Source organism: Branchiostoma floridae, chromosome 9, assembly GCF_000003815.2.
Source record: "Branchiostoma floridae strain S238N-H82 chromosome 9, Bfl_VNyyK, whole genome shotgun sequence".
Classification (NCBI taxonomy): domain Eukaryota; kingdom Metazoa; phylum Chordata; class Leptocardii; order Amphioxiformes; family Branchiostomatidae; genus Branchiostoma; species Branchiostoma floridae.
This window is the reverse complement of record NC_049987.1, coordinates 25,081,525-25,096,662: the sequence shown is the minus strand read 5'-3', so window position 1 is coordinate 25,096,662 and position 15,138 is coordinate 25,081,525.

The window sequence follows — 15,138 nt, the reverse complement described above, 5'->3', positions numbered from 1 at the left end:
CATATGGACAAAGTTAATATGCCATCCGACGCTTCCCATGTACGGAGATTTACTTCACCATTGGAAATATAAAATTCAACCCTTATTACACCATTCCGCAAGCGGGATCCCCCCCCCCCCCCCCCGAGGAAATACTGTCATGAAAGTGCATCCTCCAGGCTTCATGCCTCGCCCAAATGATATTTGGAAGAATAAAAATATAAAATACCCCGACTGGGGCTGTTGTTGCCCTCTCGGCATGGTGCGACTTGTCAGCTTTCTGGACAGCAAAGATACACGGCCTGCGTCAGGCGGGGGCCGAACACAATGTGAAATATGAAGAAATTAGAGACCAAAGATGAAAGAAAATCATGAGTGACAAACAGCGCACGTTTCCAGACAAATCAGATACACACGTAATCGGTTTCTTTGTTTGTTAAATATGGAAAGAGAGGTATCGAAAACAATTTTTAAAGACATTCTACCTTTTTGATCATGTTTGGAACCTCATCACTTATATTGAATTCATCTATATGCACCAATAGGGGAAAACAATTGCCTTTTTTATTAGTCCGAACTTTTCCGTGTTCGCCACACAACATGTAGACAGTAAACACACATTTTAGGTTAACGCATACTTTTTAAGATTATCTACAATAGACTTTCAGAATGATATGCTATTATATTCTATACTAGTATATACTATACTATTATATACTATACCATTATAAACTATTATTAAATATTATGTACTATTATATACTATTATAAACTATTATATACTATATCATGATATACTATACGATTATGTACTTTACTATTATAAACTATTATATACTATTATATACTATACTTTTATATCATATCATATCATATTATGTTATGTTACATTACATGATATTATACTATATTATATTATATTATATTATGTTATGTTATGTTATGTTATGTTATGTTATATTATATTATATTATATTATATTATATCATATTATATTATATTACTGCTGTTGATCTCTCGGCATGGTGCGACTTGTCAGACTTAACTGGGCAGCAAAATGGACATGCCCTACGTTAGGTGGGGTCCGAACCTCGATGTAAAAAAAAAATTGAAGAAATTACAAACCAAAGATTAAAGAAAATCATATTGAGCGCACGTTTTCCAGGCGCGACAAATCATACAGACACGTTATAATTTTCTTTGTTTGTTTGTTACATATTGAAAACAATGTGTTGAAACCAACCTTTAGAGACGTTCTACCTTTTTGATCATGTTTTATCTAATATGAGCTAAGAAATATTCAAGCGATTGTGCAAAAGTATTTTTCAGGTTTTAAACAAAAAGTTAACAAATGTACAACGTACTGTTCACATTAATGTTCATTTTCTTTTCAAACCTCTGCCAGTTCTGTGAATTCCTTTTGCTATATTACATCCAATACCGTAATACCGCCACCAATCATAATACAGGCAAATGTATAAGCGATGAATCTAAGGAGATCTAACGTTTACTTGTGCAAAAATTGCGTGGTTTGCACACCTCAGACACCCATGTCTTCAACACATTTTCAAAAAGGCTTCGATAATGATGCATTAGACGACAACAAAATCTAACGTTTTCAGTTACTTATCGGGACAGGCGAGCGCGTCGTGAGAAGAACATACTGTCACGTGATAATCATCACATGTACTCACGGCACAAGAAGAGCATGATTTAGTAGCAATCTTAAATTTCTGTTGGTGACCTACAACTCTTGTCAAGTGTGATCTATTGTCAAAAACTGTTTTGCACATATTTTACGGCTTATAATTGTATGTTTTATCTTACGCACCTACTCTTCTTGAAAAGTGAGCCAGGTTCTCAATTCTATTATTTCGTGCAGATGTTTGGCGAATATGGACAAACTTTTAAAATATGCCACCCGACGCTTCCCATGTACGGAGATTTACTTCACCATCGGAAATGGTGAATTCACCCCTCTTTACACCATTCCGCAAGCGGCATCACCCCCCCCCCCCCCCCCCGTGTTCACTAAAACACAACCAGTAACTTTCTAGCGAGGACAGGTCAACGACAATTACTACGGTGCGAATAGCCCGAATGAGTGGCGGGCCATTCTCACCCTGTCTATCATGCAATTGTCATAAACACACACCAAGCAGGCACTGTGCGGGAGTTCACACAAACAGTTGATCCATTTAACCTCCTTGTTCTATTTATAACTGTTTAAAAAGTTTACTTGATAACCAAAAGGTGAAGAGACAAGAGAGATCTTACGACTTCAGATTTTTGAAATGATGGACCTGCAACAATTTTTGTCTCGTATTATCACGCGCTCCGTCACTTCAGTTGTATTAGCACACATATACAGATAGTGATGTATCGTAGCGTAGTGGATTAACGAATAGACATTTTAACTTATGGTCTCGGGTTCGAATCCACGTTGGTGTACATTCTTTTTTTTTCGATAATATTTCACTATTTATCACTTATACGGTCGTTCATATTGAAAGTTTGCCTTCATAAGGTTTTGCTTCTTGTGTACATTTCATCATAACCTTCTTGATACTATCTATTTGTGCTATTTCTGTGTATTCATTTTGATTGAAATATATTGAAGTGGTACTGGTAGTTAATTGTCGAAACATTACAGATCTGGCGGTGTGGTTTACAAACATTTATTCGCAACTAGTCTGTGAAAATGAAACAAATGGAAGAGAGACCTTCCAGACAATCCTAGTTAAATGGGCACAATATACAGTCTTCAAACATACATTGTAACGTTAGTTGTATTTAGAAAATTGAACGTAAAAGAATCACGGTACGCAGTTCTAACTCAGTAAAAGGTAAGAATGCGGCTTTACTGCATTATAAGATATAACGTTCGACTGCAAATACTAGTAACTAGCAAACTATTAAAAGAAAGCTCGACGAAAAATCGTTAATCAACAGACAATAGGTGTGAACTATGCATCCCTGTCCCTCGCGTGCCACTAGATCAGTACGTGGTAATTGGTACTTTGCATGTGAAGGAATCGACTTAAAGGCGTGTCCTCGCTAGAAATCTACTGGTTGTGTTTTAGAAACGAGTCCCCCCCCCCCCCCCACCCCCCCACAAAGGAAATACTGTCATGAAAGTGCATCATCCAGGCTTCATGCCAAGCCCAAATGATATTTGGAAGAATGAAAATATAAAATACCCCGACTGGGACTGCTGTTGCCCTCCCGGCTTGGTGCGACTTGTCAGGTTTCTGCACAGCAAAGATACACGCCCTGCGTCAGAGGCGGGGGCCGACCACAATATGAAATATGAAGAAATTAGAAACCAAAGATGAAAGAAAATCATGAGGGACAAACAGCGCACGTTTCCAGACAAATCAGATACACACGTAATTGTTTTCTTTGTTTTTTTGTTACATATTGAAAGAGAGGTATTGAAAACAATCTTTAAAGACATTCTACCTTTTTGATCATGTTTGGAACCTTATCACATATATTGCATTCATCAATATGCACCAATAGGAGAAAAACAATTCTTTTTTTTTCTTCATCTGAATTTTGCCGTGTTCCTCACACAACAAGTAGACTGTACACACACGTAAAAGTTTTACGTTAACGCATACTTTTATACATTTTCTGAAATAGATTTTCATTTCGTGTCTTCACCCAAGCAATACCCAAGTTGCACACCCAAGCTTAGTGCTGCAGTGTTGCTAAGAACTGTCAGGGGGCGTCATTTACACGAGCCAGCTTTACCATGTCAAAGTTCAGGGTCGACTAGAATAATGTGAATATATTGTTTAACTGATAGGTTAGAAATCTGGATAATTAGTATGTATGGATCGGGCTGATCCTCACGCTAGCCGACATCTTTTTCGCCGCAGCCACCCTCACTAAGACAGCAGAGCCGCGGAGTTCCCGTTTACAACTTTTATTCAGACAGGTTTCATCAATCTTGCTTCTTCAGTGGTCCAGACTCAAATAGGCAGAGTTCACAAGCTTTGAAGAACAGCAAGAAAATCTAGAGTTGGTTCAGGCTTGTTACAAAGGAAATTCCTTTCTTAAATACCAGCAGTTTTGGCATTGTGTTTTTTTCGTCCGTTTACAACTGTTACTGTGGAAAATGTATGAATATAGGAGCTAATATCTTGATTAGTCTGACGACGTAAGGCGAAATTTGCTTTTATCTGAGCGAATGACGTGGCATAAGGTGGTAAGAATGGCATTTTGTTTTTCTGCAAGCGGCAGACTTATTTTCTTGGAAGAGAAGTTAATCAGCGGTGGGAGGGAGAAACATCAAAACGTTTCTATGTGAGAACTCGTAATGTAGTCATTAAATCCCCGTGTTTTTCTGGAGACATTGCAAACCCTTCCTGCCATTTTAGGTAAACATGTAAAGTGAACTGCAAAAAGCAATATAACGTTAACTCTGTATGTTGTTGTAACTTACATTCGGTTCAACTGAAACAACATAACACGCAGGGGTGACTAGCGTTTGCTTTTCAAACTTTAAATTCGGTCATGTGATCAACATAGACTTTCTCAATAACCGTGATTGACAGGTGTCACGAACGGCAATGCACAGCGATAGTCATATTATATACATGTACTACGTTTAAGAAGGTTAGACGACCTGGTAAACAATAATCAAATACAATTCAATCTCCACAACAGGATAAAAAAAATTGGGAATTTCCGTGTTTGTTCCAGTTGTGGAGATCGACTTTTATGCGATTACTCGTATAATAGTGCTTTCGTTCTTTCTAATATAAGTTGAACAAGAGTTCGACGAATTAATATATTCGCCTAGTAACTTGTCTTACTACAATGGAAATTATGTGCAGAAGGCTGTTATTAGTATGGTTCGTATTAATTCATTATGTCCTCTTTTAAAATCATATACTCTCCAAGCAGAAGCTCGGCTCAGGACGCGCAGATTTGAATAAAACAAATTGTACAAATTCATGAGAATGTTCGACAATAATGCTTAAAACATATCATAACTACCGAAGCCGAACCTCTGCTTGGAGAGTAGAAATCACATGTAGTGCAATGTATATAGAATTTCGAAATAAGAATAGAAAATGCTCAACAAACTTTCATCACGAACACATTTTTTATTAGCGTCTACGGCCTTTTTACACACTCAGATCCCTCGTTAACATTCTCTGTATCTGTAGAGCATTTTGTACATCAGACGATTTACAGACTTCTTATCCAAATCTTATCTTCTTCAGGTATCTGCTCAACATCAGATCAGATTCAAACCCATCTCAGTTGCTATATGATTAAAACCAAGTACTACAAGCATGCATTCCTAACGTGCTTTTTACCAGAGGATATTTTCTTCTACATACTGGATTTTCCGTAAACAACCGCTTCTGGGCCTCATATATAAGTGAAATCACTCAATGTTCTTGCAGAAGTTTGTACTGTAAACTGTAACATACATTCTCATAATTCCACTAGGTGTCATTATAACGCCACCTTAAAAAACGTTAGTATATACCAACGATTTTTATAAATGTCATGTAGATCTAAAAGACTAAAACTAAAAGAAGGCTTATCATCCAATCTCATTACTATGAACCATACAATAATCGCATAGACTGGATTATTACATGTTTCTGGAACATTTGTACAAAGAACATATAAGTTTCATTTTTCTTGGTCAATGTTCAATACTCAATGTTCATAACTCTTACTAAGGCATAATAAGAACTCGCATGTTTAGTGACGTCTTTCAGTCCTGATCAAAAATCATCTTACAACTAATTTTACATTTTAGACTTACTACACTATGTAGGGATACTATGTAGCAGATATGGCGTTTTCTTTGTTCAACACCAAAATCACATTGTTGGAACTGGAGGCAAAAACGTGTCCATCCTGAATCTTGCAATGGGCACTGGTTACAAAACGTTTCTACGCCCATCGATGTTAACGACAAAATAACTTTCCCATTCCTCAATAACTTGAGCTGTTAGGGTCGTGTAAGGGTTATGGTTAGCCTCCACATCGCGACCTGAGATGTTTAGTCCACTCAGACGTCTGCTTGGCAATTACCCGGCCACACAGGTGTGGCGGATTATTCTCCAATCATGTATACTGGAAACCCCCAAGCAGAGTTCGGACAAATACTTGGCAGGAGCGAAAATTGACCTGACACCGGGCAGCATATGATCACCCACTACAGTCTCTGCCTTCTTCAGACTACGTCATGTTAATGAATTATACAATCAATTAAATCTACCCCAAAAATCTGCATATTCATCTAAGCATTACTTTCACTTCCCAAAGAAAGCGTAGCAGTCATACAAAACTCAGATAACATTCAGAATGCTCTACCGGCCCATTCAAAAGAATTTCTAAGGGTAGACTTACATTGTACTGTAATAGGCTGTATTGCTTCATTGCTCAGGAGGATCGTCATCCACAAGTGAAACCCTTGAGCGGGCATCCATATATAAATGCCATGTACCCATAACAAAGAAAGTTATGAATTATACAATCATAATTCTATAATAATCACATTCACAAAAGTCGAAAATCGAAACATTAGCCAAGGAACCACCCTCCGTATTAACCGCTGGCTCATGATAATTGAGTACAAAGATGTGCACAATTAAAAGCAAATTATTCATCTATTTTTACAATTGATGATGAAAATCTATAAATGATACAAGTGTTTTCTATAATAGAACATCTATAGAGATATAGTTTAGCCCTCAGGGGGCTAATCTTCCAGGGGTTATACAATTACAAACACATAGACAAAAATACACAACACTGGTATGCAGATAGGACAACTCCAAGGTAATCAATGCTTACGAATTACACATCAAAAGTTCAAAATCATTTGCCTTTCACTATCATCTGACATTATGACACTAGTAACCAAAATCTTAACGTCAGTCGGCAGGACATTCCAAAGCTTCGGACCTCTGTACACGATTTTTTCTCCTCTTAATTTTTGCATTTTGTTTTAGGCAGCCAAGAATTATACATTGACCATCTTGTTGAGTATGTATGGCGTTTATGCATCGATGAAGATTAGAAATCCATGTAATCAGACACTGCTTGGTAGATAGTCGACGTGCGGGGTAAACGTTTTTATAAGATATACTGCTATTTGGCCTATGGCGTACGTGAACTGGTACAAAGTGTTTACTGGTGTCCTTTGGCTCACCTGTGACAACGATTCTAAGGAATAGTTATAAAGAACTTATACCTTTTAAGAACTAACACTTATTTTCTCTCTTAGATCCAGTAACAGGCCAAAATCAGATTACATTCCAGTGATCTGTACATCATTCCATTGTGATCCTGCAGGCTCCGTTTTGCAATACCCAATTAGGAAATGTTGCCTGTGTCCCCTACATTCATTGCCAGACTTAAATTCCTCGCCCAACTAATACAAAAGCACATCAGGCTTTTGAACATACTTCTGTTTGCTGCTCTGCCCACTCTGATTAATAATGTGCTTAAATTGCAATAACATGATTGCTTCAAAGTAAAATGATAGTTTTAATTACGTAATTATTATAAACTTGTCTATTGTTTATGCTGTATTAATTATGCTGAATGTGATATTATCACACCAATTCTGCCGCAAGGCTGCGAACTGTATGACTTAAGTTTGCCAAATACACCGTGACAATATATATAACGGTGCACAGTCGTTAATGACTGACTGGCAGAACTTAAGGCTTGGATCACAAGTTTTCGGACAGCATCTGACAAATAATAAGCAAAGTGCCTGACACTTATGAGCTACATTTTTTGTTAAGCAGTTAGTTTGATATGTAGATTTAGGGATAGGGCTAGATTAATATGGAAATCCAAACGTTCTGCTTCCGAAACCTGTTCAACAACGTCACAACCACTTGACAAGTCCAGGGTGGTGTTGGGCAAGAGAGCGAACTTGCGAGTTGGTCACAACAGCATGCATTTTGTCTTAAACACATTTAAAATAATTAGGACGATTAGGCCGAATCCAGGTCAGGATTATTACAATGTTAGTTTGCAAAGCGTCCAAGTTTTCATTGAACTCGTGAGAATTTAAAAAAAAGCCATTTTAGCTTATTGTTATAATCCGGATGTCGCTGTACAGTAGCGGTGAGGGTTTCACCTGTCGTCTATGGACGTCCTGGATAAAAAAAGAACAGAACAAGCAAGGATATGTTCTGTGGAATTTTGCGTTTTTGACATAGTTCTGACAAGAGCAATGATATTATAACGTGCTTTGATAGTGTGATGAAAACGGAATGATATCGGGTCGTGAAACAATTTCAGCTAATACAATAATAGGAGGCTTGTCGGGATAAAAAGCTGAGAAACCACCACATCTCTGCCAAACTATCGTCCTCAAGTTATTTTTCGTAAGCAAATATATCGTTACAGATGTCCTGCCGTCAAGCCTCAAGCACAACAAGTAGGGCAGCAAAATGCATTGCCATGGCGACGGTCTCCAATTCCCATCTCGTGTTTTTAGCAATAGATGTAGCTTTCGGGTCAGATAGTAACTGGTGTAAGTTTGTCTCTTCTAGGACATTTAAAAAAAAATTCAGATGCCTATTTGGACGAGAATAACTAAAGAACGTGAAAATCTAGTTCATTTCATGAAATGAGAAAAATCTTTACCCCTAGTCTTGCTCGTACTTTATGCATGGAGTAAATAAAAACTTATGTATTGTATAATCAAAAGCAACATGTTTATATATTAGCCAGTTTAAAAACCTGAACCTGTTGTTAAAGCAAGAAGTACTGATAGTGGTGACTCTGTCAGGAGTTGTACTTACCAGTGGTGACGCCAGGAGGCGCTGCCGTGGACAGGTAGATGGCCCATGGGTAATCTATGCCATCCACCAGGACAGTCTTGGTCTGGTCGGACTTGGACAGCCTGGAGGTGTGGAACAAAAGATTTTGTTATTTCTTTTAGTGTACACACATGTGTATGCTTCTTAAGTTCACAAGAGTGTAAAGATGGGAATTCAAAACTTTAGATACATATATTCTGATACAAGTGCTGATTTGCATATATGCATGTATATGGGGATATGTTTTTATACTTATATGTCGTTTCAGTATTTTATTTCATGCGGCCTGGAAGTGTAGAACAAAACATGTCTTCATACAAATGCATATACTGAAAGTAAGGGTGTAAAACGTTACATACATATTCTTATACAGATGTTAATTTGCATACAACATTTATATTCATGTATTGGGGGATATTTATTTTATACTCATATCTAAGTATTCATTTCATGCCTATATCAGTACATCGGCGCACAGTACTACCGATGCGTATATGTACACACAAGATACATACATATCATGTAGATCATTATGCAGAATTTTACCCAGTAATAACAGACTTCTTACTACAAACTGTTTTCAGTAGATAAAGGGGATTTCCTCACTTTCCGATTTTTCCCCGAGAGGATGAATCCCCCCATTGAGACGCCCAGTAGACGAAGTCCTCATCAACCGCGATTCCATTAACATACTTCTCGTCTTCATACATCACCTGTCGGATATCGTTACCCAGCAGGTCTGAGCTGTAGATGCCGTACTGCTGATCACTGTAGTACAGTCGATCCTCTAAATGGGATGAACAAATATACTGATCAATACTTTAGTTAGAGTTTTACATAAGACTAGAGAGAAAACATGCACATGCAGTTCGATAATGGGCCTCCTGGTAACTGGTTTCGGTACTGCAAGTTTGCATCAAAGTTTTCACTGAAAATTTCTTGAAGTGCCAGGTTTATCATTTTTAAGTGTTGGATAGCTGTTGGGACAGGGAGTAAATGATGTAAGGGTCAGGAAAACAAAAGTCAAGATTGACAATGGGCCTCCTTGCGGCTTTGTAGGATACTGCAGCAGAAGTTCTGTTTTTGATATGCTGTGTTCTGGACATGCTGAGATCGTAATTTTTGAGTGGTAGATAGCTCGATTATTTGCCGTTTTCCCACACTACGGCAGCGAGCTTTGTATTTTTGTGGGCTTGTTTGTTGACATCTTAAATCTGGGGATTTCTTGCCCAGGGTAAGAACAATAAGGAAGTGCTCCCACTGTGACTTGTCCAGCAGTTTGAATGGTGGATTGACCCCCATAACTACATAAACTCATAAACATCCCAGACTGTCTACCAGCTAGAAACAATGGCCAGGGACAGATTAGCATAATTTTGGTCTCATTAGATTCAAATATTCTGTACTGGTTTTCATAGGAACATTATCAAACCATACAGAATGATCAAAAGTAAGTGAAAGTAAGAGTTACATAATGCAATGTTTCAATTAGATAAGATCATGTGATAATAAGGTAATACTATCTGCAGTTTTTGGAAGAAACGACTTTCTTCAATTTTCAAATCAGCCTTGTCAAAAGTATCAAATCATCTATTTGCACTTGCATTTCGAACTTGAAAATTTCTTCCTCACAGCTGAATTAGCTCTAATGAGTTGTGTGTGTAGAAACATGACTTGTAATACTTATATTAAGAAACCAGCATAGACCTATATATGCTCCGTAGAACTGTACATATAACTGCCAGCTGATGTCTCACACTGAATAGCAACCCAGTGTCGTCATCACTTCATATTCTGGGCTTAGTGTTCTTCAAGCTAATGTCTTTATGATCATTGATGTGTAGTTTTACTTCAATTTCTTATCTGTTGTACATTATATCTAGATTTCAAACATGATTTGAAGAGTAACTTGTACTTGGTAAACTTTCTCAGCCAGGCCACCACTGTTGTGAACTGCACGGGTGCCTGTAGCATACTGAAGGGCATAGTTTATATTATCTGGTCTTTATATAGTTTTACCGGCCCCTTTAACTAAAAAAGATGGTAGTGTATTTTCACAATATTTGTTAGGTGTTTAGCGGTTGTTGAGAGGAAGTTTTCCTCATTGAGTATGCAAATCTAGTCCAAATTTGCATAATTTGCACTAAATTATGTACATCTCTACCAAAGATACCTGCATGCTAAATATCGTTGAAATCCATCGTTCCTATGTTCCGATATGCTCCATGGAAGATTCTGACAAAATATCCCCTGCAGTTTCAGAGCAGGCCGCTAGGTGTCCCAAACACACATCACTTCTTTTTACATAACAAACTATCAACCACCATGAAATCAACACCATAGAATGTCAAAAGATTTCAGAAATTGACGTTCTGCTGCACACAATTAGATCCCAATTATACATATCAACGGCTACTTTGATTCATCAATTAGCCATGTTTACAAATCCACCGCATTCCAAGATAAAAGATACTTGTTACACTTGAAAATGACAATTCAAAAAAGAAAGGCAATAGATATTAATCATGCAAAATGGTAATGCAAAATTGACGAACTTTATAAATCCACTGCAATCCAAGACATGACTCTCAGACTTCAACATAATGTAAACCACAAAAATTGGAATGTTAATTTATAAATATCAACTATGCAAAATTAACAACGTTACAAAACAAGCCACCTTCATAAAAATCTTGTTTATTTGGAGAAGGTATGTGTTCGTGGAACTCTAGTTGACCATTAATTCATTTGCCATCCCCCCACATGATATGATCCCTCCGGTTAGCTCAGAGGTCACTGGGAGGTCACTGCGAAGTTCAGGTAGCATCTCTGTCCCAAAAGCAAGGAGCTTCAACTGCGCAACTGCTTCCTACACTATACTATCATATTATATAACAAATCATTGACTGATGCTTAAGTTTTTTTGTCTGTGTACTGTTCATGTCATGCCAACTGTGTCTAGTTATTGTAATAATGTGATTTTATTCAATACTGTAAGATCAACGGTATTCAGAGGTAAAACTGCTAAGGGGTAACTCTGTAATGTTGATTTAATGAATAAAGATTGAAGATGAATAGACATGATCATATTGGCAACGCGTCCCTAACTAGAGCCTGTTTCCTCACCATTGAAGTCTATTGTAATGGCATGGGGCTTATTCAGACCCGTGATGATGGTGGTTTGGTTACTGCCGTCCATCGCAGCTCGGCAAATCCTGCCTTTGTTAGAAACGTCCACCCAGTACATGAGTCTGTGGAAAAAAGCCCAGCAAACAGAAATATTGAATCTATGCGAAATGTTTGGAAATTTGCTGTTTCATTGTGCATCATCTCGTTATTTATGCACGTAAAGTCGTAACTAAAATTATCTAATTGCACACTCCCCAAATTATATACTGTAAATGCAGAAATGTTCGCGGTGGTTTTATGTTCGCGGCTTTCGCGGTGGCCACTTCACCGCGAAATTAAAACCAACGCGAATTTTTTTCCATGGCAGTAAGAGACTACAGTGCATGGTGCTACTGCGAACTTAAAACCACCGCGAACAGTCATTTTCCCGCTACCGCGAAATTAAATCCATTTACAGTATACAGCGCAAGAGAAGGAAGGAAGCTCATATGATATGGCATGACATTGTCTGATTTACTGAGTAATCAAAGCTTCATGAGGTTTATCTTAACCCGATCGCGACTTCCATCTGCCACAGGTATGAAATGCTCAAAATTCCCGAACGAGGTGTTATATAGTTTCCCATTGATATTCAAATTATAGTAACCCTATAAACGTGCGAATCATTAGAACGAAAAGTGGAGATAGAAAGGCAGTTATGACCATACAACACCAAGAAGCGATAAAAAAGGTCAATCCTTTATATATATGACTGGATAAAAACCCGTGTCAAGGGCCATCATAGCCCGGCAAAGACATGTCTCACAGAATTCTCCAAACGAACTTTTACACTCAGTCTGTTACCACTTCAGCCGGGGAGATCGAGACGGAAAGTATTCACCATGGGAACGTTCATACATGAAACTCTGTCACTTTAACTACAGTTGTGTAAAGCGCCTGTTTGTTGAAAAGATGAAATACATTTTACTCACCCATTCCTGGGATCCAGGACCAGTTCGTAAGGGATATTGATGGCTGGTGACGTCAGAAGTGTCCTAGCGGACGATCCATCCTTCTTTGCTACAGAGATAGTAGCTGGGTGAATGACAGACCAGTAGATATTTCCCCCAGCGTGGTCCAGTGCCAGGCCATAGACACGGGCTGAAAAGAGTGTGAGGACGTTCCTGTGTAACTAATCTCTGTATCAATAATACAAGATCCTTGTCGGAATCTTTGAAATGTTGTTCTACTGATGGAAAATCTTGATATTTGGAGTAGACAACAACAGTTTTGCAGTCTTGCAATGTACTTTATTTATTACTTATTCTTATTGTTTGATTTATATAAATTGTAAGAAGTTTGTACAGGGAGGCCTTCGTATAAATAATAGCTTTTGACCTCCCTTGTACTGTTATGTTCATTTATATTTTAATGCCATGTATTTACTGTTTTTTCTCTAGGTGCGAGAACAAATAAACATATATAGAATAAACAGTGTACACCAGATCCCCAAAGATGTTGGAGTTTTGCCGATAGACCGACACATCTCAGCCCAGAAATGCGTAACTAGGACCACCATGCGGTCACTCCTTTTCTGTTAACTTTGATTGCATATCAATCTCCGAGCAGATGTACAGATTATATAACATTTGCAGTCTTTTAACCGTATGCAGATGATGTCCAAGCAGACGTTAGGATCTGGCTCATTCTCCATATCCTAAGCCTGTTTTTGCAACATTTGCCATTCTTTTGCAGAATTGTATTCTTCCTCGGGAACAAAATGCGTCGCATGCACAGAGGTCACTCTCGGCCGTTGAACTTTGCACTGACAAAACTCAAATCCTTCATTTACGTGTAAAACAGTACCTTACTACATTATCTAACCTGTCCTGGGAAAATACGGCTACGTTCTTAAATGTTGGATGTTTAGGAGATTTAACTTTTTTTTACTAATTTTGAGGTACGTTTTCTCCCATATCCCTTTTCGGTGAGAACGTACGAGCTTCCGACCAAATTAAAAATGGCGGCGACGTTCTGAGCTTTTCGGCGTTGTCATTTTCATCAAATTTTATTTTGTTAAACTCCAGATATAGCCCAAAATATGAAATATAGACTTTATTCAACGTTTCCTCGTGGTAAATTTTGAATGTTTTTGAGTTATAATGAGGATGGCGGCTAAGAAAACACAGCATTATGAAAACAAATTCAAATGAGGTGCCGATCGGGCCATTGTTATTAGTGGAGGCCCCAAGCGTGATAATTGCCCGGGATTTTCAAGTTGCGAAAAAGAATCGACAATTTGTGTATTTCAAAGCTCTTAACATCGCAGATAACTAACTCTACCTAGTACCTAAAGATTTCAAAACATTGAAGAAATATCGTAGCCAACTTAGCCGTCAAAAGGGTAGAAAATTCAGTAATGATACGGCTTTCTGTTCGTGTTCGACGGGTAAGCTAAAAAATTCTTGCACTGTCAAGCCAACTTGAGGAGTGAGGTTTAAAAAACGGTGAAACAGGTTTTTATCTACATGACGAGTTTACAGAAAATCTGAAAGCCACGAGAGTCTAGACCAAGCTATTTCTGTTGTGTTACAGTACTTGATTAGCGATTAAACGTTTAGGAATAAATTGAAACAAATATGGCGTGGGTTGAGTGGTGCATTTGTAAACAAAGGAACTGAATTCCGGTCGGAAGCAGATTTTTTATAAACCAAGACACGTTGTCTCTCATTTAACCGCATACAGGAGGCATACTTCACGTAGTGTTATGTGTGTGCCACTATACAAAATCTTTATTTTCTGTGTTAAAATTGACCGATGTTTTGAAAGACCTTGAAATGCTTGGTATGAAATTCTATGTCAAACAATCAGAGGGCCCGCCGGCCGCTGGCCTCCGTGGTGTCACTACGCATTTCGAACTTCCTAACCTGCCCCAGATTTCATGAAGTAATGCTGTAGTGGTATTTAAAAAGCTGTAAATGTCCATTATACGAGAGAAGAAGAAATCACAGCGGAAAACCAGGTAATGCTGTGATTGTGTGGTTCAATGCTTGTTCCTTGTTACCGACCAAACACGCCGGTGCCCCTCCATGGCGGCTTCAAAACAAAGGCATACGAGCATGCGTTATGACCTGAGGCGTAATGTAGGAGGAAATGTTATGTTAGAAATTCAGTATGTTTCGAAAATTCAGTGTTTCAAAATGCTTTTCACACCGAAAGCAGGGTTTTAGGC